The 8,180-nt window shown below is 41.2% G+C and overlaps 1 long non-coding RNA gene across 1 annotated transcript; it reads right to left on the bottom strand.

Annotated features, from left to right (window-relative positions):
- Positions 1-3,250: 3,250 nt before the first annotated feature.
- Positions 3,251-3,722, bottom strand: LOC119366938. Its single transcript, XR_005176144.1, has 2 exons — positions 3,640-3,722; positions 3,251-3,555 (listed from the first exon to the last, which is right to left on the bottom strand). It is a non-coding gene; the product is annotated as an uncharacterized LOC119366938 (long non-coding RNA).
- Positions 3,723-8,180: the final 4,458 nt, after the last annotated feature.

Below are 8,180 nucleotides of genomic sequence, written 5' to 3'. Positions count from 1 at the left end.
ATAGTGGTGTGTAAGATTTGCGATTGAACTCTTGACATCCTTCATTAGGCCCAGTACCTTGTGATTTATTATTGGTTTATATTCAATAATATTTGTGTTTATTTGATCTGTTGCCATTTTGAAAATAAATAGCTTAAATATTCTGTTTTTTCGCCAATGGACCAGCTGAGTAAGTCGTCGACCGGTGAAAAACTAAACCAGCAAACGCTTAAACTATGAGGCCCTCGCATTTTCCTTAAAGAAAGAGCTATTCTTCAAAGCATGGCAACACAATGTTTTTGCATTGCCACTTCTCCATTCACATTCCCAATTATTGCTTCTTGAACTGATGCAAAATTGGTCCTTCTGAAAAGTAACGCTGAATTTTGCTGTCCTGGAATTTAGTAGTGCAAAATTTTGCTGTTCTGAAAGTTGTTCTGCTCTTGCAGGCCTGTTTTCTGCTGTTGTTTCCTTTTTGCGGTGTAAACCACAGTGAATTAGTACAGAACTGTACTTGTATACCCAGGTTGCTTACTTGCTTTACACATCTCTACAATCCATTATTTCGAATTTTTGTTTCTCATTTAGCTCTTATCTTCAGGAGTCAATTTGCTTAAATCATGTAAAGCAATGAGCCAATTGGTACCCGCTGCTGGTGCTTTGATCATTGTTGTGTATGTTTTAAGTCTTGAGATATAATGGTTTACCGATGCAACTTACTTACCTCACAAACATTGTTTTACCTGATCTTTAATTTGAGTACGAAGCTTCTACAGGTTCTCGTGTCCTTTACTATCAGACAGTGAACTATCAGTTCTCTTATTCTATCTCACTAATCTCTACATCGTTCTATTTATTTCCTCTCTACTCCAGTTATGTTTCGTGCTATCTGAATGTAATACTTGCGGCGTTCTAATGTTAACTGAAGGTAGTTGAGCACTACTGTTGCATATTGAGTTATATGCATTTGACGTTTATTAGCTGGCATTTCTCAATGGTGGTCCAATAAATGTTCAGACATGGGGCGTAATGTATTATGGATTCTGCAGTGTGACACATGCAATGGCCTTTTCGAACTGTTGTTGCTTATGTCCTCTTATGGGTTTCAGGCTTTGAGCTTTGCTTTTCCTATTTGCATATATGCATGGTCTTTTTTTTTGTTCGTTGATTAGATGCTTTGAGGCATGTGGCAACACTGTTAGGACAACATTTTATTTATGTAAACTCACTCTGTCTTTCCCCGACTCTTGCAAGAACAGGAAAACTTGGTCTTGTGATTGTACTGCTGGCGACTAAAAGTATAAGAGAAGCTAGTTGAGCACTGATTTTGCCTGTTTCAGTTCCGTCTACGACTGCCAAGATCTTTTTTTGTTGGTATATTACAAAGTACAGCCTGAAGCCTAAGCTTTGACATGCACAAGGCTTCCTGCATTTTACAAATTTGAAGGTAGATTTGTGGTCACCCTGAAATAAGCAGCGGCTTTCTTAGTTTCTTGGAGATCAACATGAATTCAGACCGGAGAGCCATAGTAGAGTTCCTAGACTGTGTTCTTTCGTTTGAAATGGAACAAGAATAAACCTAGCATCTCTAGCAGACCCCGTATAAAGCCGATCCGCAAAATGCGTTTACAGTTCGCGGAAAACCTGATTTGTAGGCCTGCGCGGGCGGCTGCCGAGCAGACCCCGCACAGCGGACCCGTAAAACTTGCTCGGCTGCCGCCCGCGGCGGCCTGCAAATCAATAATTTGCATTTCAATTTCACACATGAAAACATTTTTTTGCTTTTTTATTTTCTTCAACGGCACTGCATACATAGTAATTCACCAAATCTTTGCTAGAATAGCAAGACCATATAAAACAAGAACCACAATTATGCATTTTAGAAGATGTCCAACTTCCATAACCGCTTCCACTAGTTGGACCAATATCTTCACCATGCCTTCGTTGTTGATTTGCGGATTGTTGATCTTGCATTCTACATTCTTCTTCTTTGATTCTAAAGAAGTAGACGTTGATTCCCCTCTAGTTTCTTCTCTAATTGCACATGTAGCCGCATTTGTAGCCTCAATTCTACTAATGAGTGCACGAGCATCTATTAAGTTTCTTTCTATCAATAAATCAATCTATTCTCCTTTCCAAAACCAAAATGAGCATCCATCTTCCTACACACATGACCATGTCCATAAGCTATCGAAATTGAACAGAATAGGGTGACAAAGCCGAATGGAACCAACAACATACCCCATCGTTTTCGCATTTGAAGAATACCCATCCGGGGTGCTTGCGCGTGCTAGAAGTTAGCCGCAGCACTGTCCGCGTGCAGTCGTCGCACTGTATGAGCGGCATCGGCGAGCCGGCGAGCTGCTGCGCGAGCGCCGAGCCTGGTGGCCGGCCGGCCGTATCCTTGCAGGCAAACGAACGACGACGGCTACAAGACAAACGAGTACCTGTATGCGGCGCTGGGGCTTTGCCGAGGTGCTCCTCGAGCAATCCATGGCTTGGCGCGGCCACCGGTGGCCGGAAATGCGAAATCCAGCTGTCGCGACGAACAACCACCGATCTGCTCGTTTCTGGCCCGCCGACGCAGGAGGAAGTGGCGGAGGGCAAGCTCGGGCATGTGGCGTCCCTCCGACGTGATCCCGCCGGCTAGTTTGGCTGGAATCGTAGGTGACGGCCCGGCAGCAGGGCGTTGGGGAGAGGGGTGGCGGTGGGTGGGGAAAAGCGCGGCCTGAAATGTCTGCCCGCCCAACCGCTACCCCTATATACAGGGCGCCCACGGGACCGGGGGGACCCACGTTTTCGCGGGTTGGGATGCGAATTATGCCGCGCCCCGCAAAAACTTTTACGGGTCGGACACGTTTGCGGGGTCTGATCGGGCCGGATCTTCCGTGCCGACCCGTATTTTGACGGTTATTTTGCGGATCACGGTTTTATACATGGTCTGCTAGAGATGCACTAAGCATGTCTGCCCGAGGGATGCTTCGTTAGAAGCATAAGCATCTCTAGATGAGCATCGAAGTGCGGTGGGAGTGCATACGCAGCACACTTTACTGTATCTTAGCTTTGAAAATATTTTACTGTATCACACACATATGAGAGTCCGTAAATTCAACCAGTACACCAGTAGCATATAGGATAAGTACATTCCTGAGATCTTGATGGTGTATAGCATCTAGGGAGCTACGGCCGGACTACGCAGAAACATTGACGACATGATACATATCTCATGCCACATGACTCTGTACGTGGAAGTAAAAGCAATATAAACTTAGGGTATTCATTCCATACTCACAATCTCTCAGTTTGCCTTAGTTTCCTCCAACAGCTTGAGCTGCTTCTTGGGTATTCTGGGACATCCCTTGGCAATTAGGGTAGGTCCCAAGTGGGCACTGGTGATCGTTGCTCGGAGGCCCGTTCCTGCCATCAGTGCCAGACATCAGACTGCGCATTTCCTTCTGTGGCACAGTTGTATCGTGACATCCATGGTTTGCCACATGTCTTGGCATGCAGGTGCATAAGTTGATGAAAATCAGCCCAACAACCATGATCACACCGGTCTTCATTACGAATAGTGTACTTATGGAAATAAGAAAATAAGAAAGTTAATTAGGATAACTGCAGGAAGACAAAGCTCTTCGAAATGCAAGAAGTAGTACTTACATAATTCTGCTCAAATTGGTTGAACTGAATGGTTTTGTATAGCTCTCTCTAGTAGAGAATAAACATAGTGTGATGTGATCAGCTATTTATAGATGGCAAGAATGGATGTTTGCCTCTTTGTTTGTTCACATTTGTCAATCTACCATGGAAAATGGATCCTCCACTAACTGGAGATTGTGTGGAAAAATGGTGGTGGGGTGAAAACTACTTCCCCCGTGACTTCAAAGCTATTTGGCTTCTTTTATTGTATGGCACAATCAAGAAATTTACTTCCGAAGAACCATATAGCGTCTTGAGATATCATCTCCAGTGGTAAACACATTGCTATTTGAATAATAACACCATGGATGTAATTTTCAGCTGTCTTGTCTTAAAAAAGATGGTGGATTAGGTTTCTCCATTATTGTTTGAGAGCAACTCTAGCCGGTCTGCTAAAAATAGAGGAGTATCCAGCCGAGTAAATCTTAGTAGAGTATTTCTACTCCACTATTTTTTGGCCGGATTTAGTCGATCTCCTAAATTTAGTAGAGTACAAAAATTGTCAAATGCATTTCTTTTTCGGTCACCGAAACAAATTTCATTATTTCTTTATTTCATTGAAGGACATTTTGATACACCATAGTACATAATTCATCGTTCTTTGCTAAGAGAACCGAACAAAAAAAAAAGAACCACATTTAGACACTTCAATAGAAATCCAATTTCCATAACTGCTCCCACAAGTTGGATTAATATTTTTTCTCATTTTGAACATTGTTTATTTTCTCAATTGACTTCTCAAGCTTGCACACTTCTTTATTCTTAGGTTCCACACAATTCAACATTGTGTCGCCTCTAGTCTCATGTCTAGTCTCTAGTCTAGGAAGGAGTGCATAAACATCTGTCAAATTTCTCGCTATCAATAGATCGATGTACTCTTTTTACCAATACCAAATCTTGCATCCATCCTACAGATTTTGACAAAATAATGAGCTACAAATTGCGACGAATCCGATGAACAACAAGATAAACAAGCACTCACACCATGTTTTTTCCACTTGAAGAACACCCATCCAGGATGTTGCGGCATCGTCGAAACTCGGCGCACCACATGCCGCAGACAATCGTCGCACTTGGTGACCGGCAACAGGGAGGCGACAAGCTTCTGGGCCAGTGCCGAGCCCGATCGATGGTCGGGCGTGTCTTTGCCGGTGGTCTGCCGACGAGTGATATATGAGTGGCTAGAGGAGGAGGCCATACCTACATGCGGCACAGAGTCATTGCCTGGGTTGTGCGGTTTGGTAACTCGGCTAATCCATGGCAAAGGCGATGGCTGCCGGATGTGTCAAATCTGGCAGGGCGGCGGCAGACGTAGATCTGCCGATTTTTGCGCCGGTGACAGCGAGAGAGGCTCAAATCAGGGTGGACGAGGACGGTGGCATGTCATATGGGGCGTCCTACAAGGGCGTACCTAGAACCAAAATGCCCGCTGTCCAGGTGTGCACCATGTACATCATACACAATGGTTACCAAACAATACTATACATAAAAATAACATTTGCGTGTCTCATAAGGGTGTACCCAAGATGTTGCTGCAATAAAGTGTTTCACCTGAAATTCTTGTTGATTACGTAACATTGAACACTGAAATATCAGAAAACAAAACAATAAAAAAATTTGCTCGGCGACGGCAACATACGACAATAGACCTTGACTGCCTAAGATAATAGAACTTGAATTGTGTTTTACTCCCCACTGTGCGTGGCCAACAAGATGTGAACCCTAAGAGAAATTAGCAAATCGTGGCAACCCAATTTCAACTGCAATACCCTTGCATTTGAAATCCATAGAAATACAATTCAGGAAGAAAAAGAATTAGACAAACATGGTGTCGGCAGTGATGCGGCAACAGATTGGGGTGGGTGAGGCCGCGGAGGGGAGCAGATGTTTTGCTCGAGCGATGGGCGGCCGACTGAATAGAGGAGTCCATAAGGAGTGGAGTAAAACAATTACTCTTCTATTCGGTTTACTACTTTACCTAGGTGCGGGTTAGAGAAGTAAAACCGAAATTTTACTTCTCTATAGCCGTTTAGGGGATCGGCTAGAGTTGCTGTAATCTATGGCCATTTGAGTAGTGTCTTATCTGAAGTAATTCAGTTTATCTAAAGTAATTCAGTTAACTTTTTCAGTTATATAAAAATATAGGTACTTAGACGAAGTAGTAATTAGCTGGTTTGATAATATTTGAAAACAAATAGTTTACATGCAATAGTGCCACAACTCCCTTAATATAACATCTTAATAAACAGATATTCCGTACGCAGTTTTCGCTAGTGATTCGTAAACTAAGAACCGAGATGTTAGTGTGTAAGGAGAATGACTGAAGTCGTTACAATCAAAATCAAATATAACTCCATTGATGAGAACGGCTAACCATGCATATATAATTCCCCAAAAAATAGCAACTGCATAGCCATTTTTTTTTCTTTTTTCAAGAACATAGCCAGTTTATTTTGGTTCCTCCCTGCAACAACATGCACATTTCACTTCAGGGAGCGCTGAAATAGAATGATTAACAATACCGTCAACATGCAAGGAGGGAAATATGATTAAAAAAATAGTGTGATGGTGCTGAAGAGATCAGGGAACATGACAATGTCGTCCCCTGATGATTAATTTCAAAGAGTATGACATGAAATATCGGTCTTTCTTGGACCAAGGATGATATGTAGTTTCAAAGTCACCCCTAACTAAGTACACCTCAAACTGCATTTCACATTATATTCAATCATTAAAGTCTTTTTTTCAGAGCAATAAGATATCTGAAAAGTAGACACGTTCAATATCTCATTACAACTTTCATTCCCCTGGTGTGATAATGTTGGGCAACATAGTAAATGTTCATTCACATTGTTTAGAGGCACATCATAAAGTCTTACAATTAATGCAAATTGACCTATCATATTCCACGTACATCAAATTCACCCACTTTCAGTTGTCTAGTATCTTTATTGGTGGAGAATCGAGTTTTTACCCGAGAAGATTTTCCCTGAATAGTTCAAATCGAACATCACCTCTTTTATCTCCTATAAGTAGTGCATCACCGTATCACATTTTTGGCTACCAAGAGAGAAGATGAATGACAAGCCTTTAGCTGCACTTCAGCAATATCCTTATTTGGTGAATATTTACAAGATTTTACATGTGCATTCGATATTGTATTATTTTGAAAACCGTTACCATATCACTCTATGTATGTTTTTTTATACAGACTACAAAAAATGATGCTTAATGACTGACCTATGTATGTTTATTTGTTAGGGCCTGCAAGAATTATCGACAATGAAAGTCATTGTGTTTGTGATCATGGCAATTCTTCTGACCAATTCATGCCCATGTGTCCATTCAAGGAACATCGAAGGGAATGCAATGCAAGTGAAGAACATGCGAAAACTTACTTCTAGTTCTGTTGATGGAAGGAGTACCCCTGCTGGCACTAGTAGAAAAAGAGGCTTTTGTCGGTTGGTAAGGCCCTTTAGTCCCGGTTTATGAACCAGGACTAAAGGGTCGTTACTAATGCCTCTCCCCTTTAGTCCCGGTTCTTACACGAACCGGGACTAAAGGCCGCGGCCACGTCGAGCTCCACCTTTAGTCCCGGTTGGTAACACCCAACCGGGACTAAAGGAAATTTTATGATTTTTTTAAATTTTTTTTTGAATTTTTTTTATTTTTTTTGAATTTTCAAATTTTTGAATTATTTCAACCTCTAATCTCTAATCACCACCCCTCATCACTGCTCAATTTATCCTCTAGTCTCTAATCACCCCTCATCATTCCAAATCATCTAACTTCCCGAACGGTCACCCATCCCCCCACTCCCCCAGCCTGAGCACGCTTAACTTCTGGATTCTATTCTCCCTCGTTTCCAAGTCTGCACTTGTTGTTTTCCTGGCAATAGTAAGATGTCAATCCTATTAACCCTCAGGAATTTTGCTTGAGCATGAAGCGACACATTTCACTGTTTGAGTTTGAAACTATTGTTTTAAAAAACAATAATTATTTAGTAACACTAATATTTCTTGAATAATTAGTTTGACCATTGTTTGACCACAATTTGACCAGATTTGACCAAAATTCAAAATAACTGAAATAATTATTTAGTAACACTAATATTCTAGAATAATTAGTTTGACCATTGTTTGACCACAGTTTGATTTTTTTTTGATTTTTTCCACTCTAGATCTTAAAAGCCCCGTAACTTTTTTTCTGTTAGGTTTTTGAGGATTTTAAAAATGTTTAACAAGGTTACCCCGGTTAAATTTGGATGTAACTTTTCGAGTAGATGATTTTTCATATAAAAAACTTTTTCATCCGAGTTAGTATGCAAAAGTTATGCCCATTTTACTAAATTCTAGAGAGATTTTGCAAATAAAGTCGAAACTCACATTTGCAAATTTTCCCAACAACTAGACCACATATCACATGGGAAACTTATTTTCTTTTATTTTTTTGACATTTTCATCATTTTCTTTTATTTTTTTAAACTGAAAAGGCGATCCGGG

The sequence above is a fragment of the Triticum dicoccoides genome, chromosome 2B, assembly GCF_002162155.2.
Source record: "Triticum dicoccoides isolate Atlit2015 ecotype Zavitan chromosome 2B, WEW_v2.0, whole genome shotgun sequence".
NCBI lineage: Eukaryota > Viridiplantae > Streptophyta > Magnoliopsida > Poales > Poaceae > Triticum > Triticum dicoccoides.
This window is presented reverse-complemented; position numbering and strand designations above follow the sequence as displayed.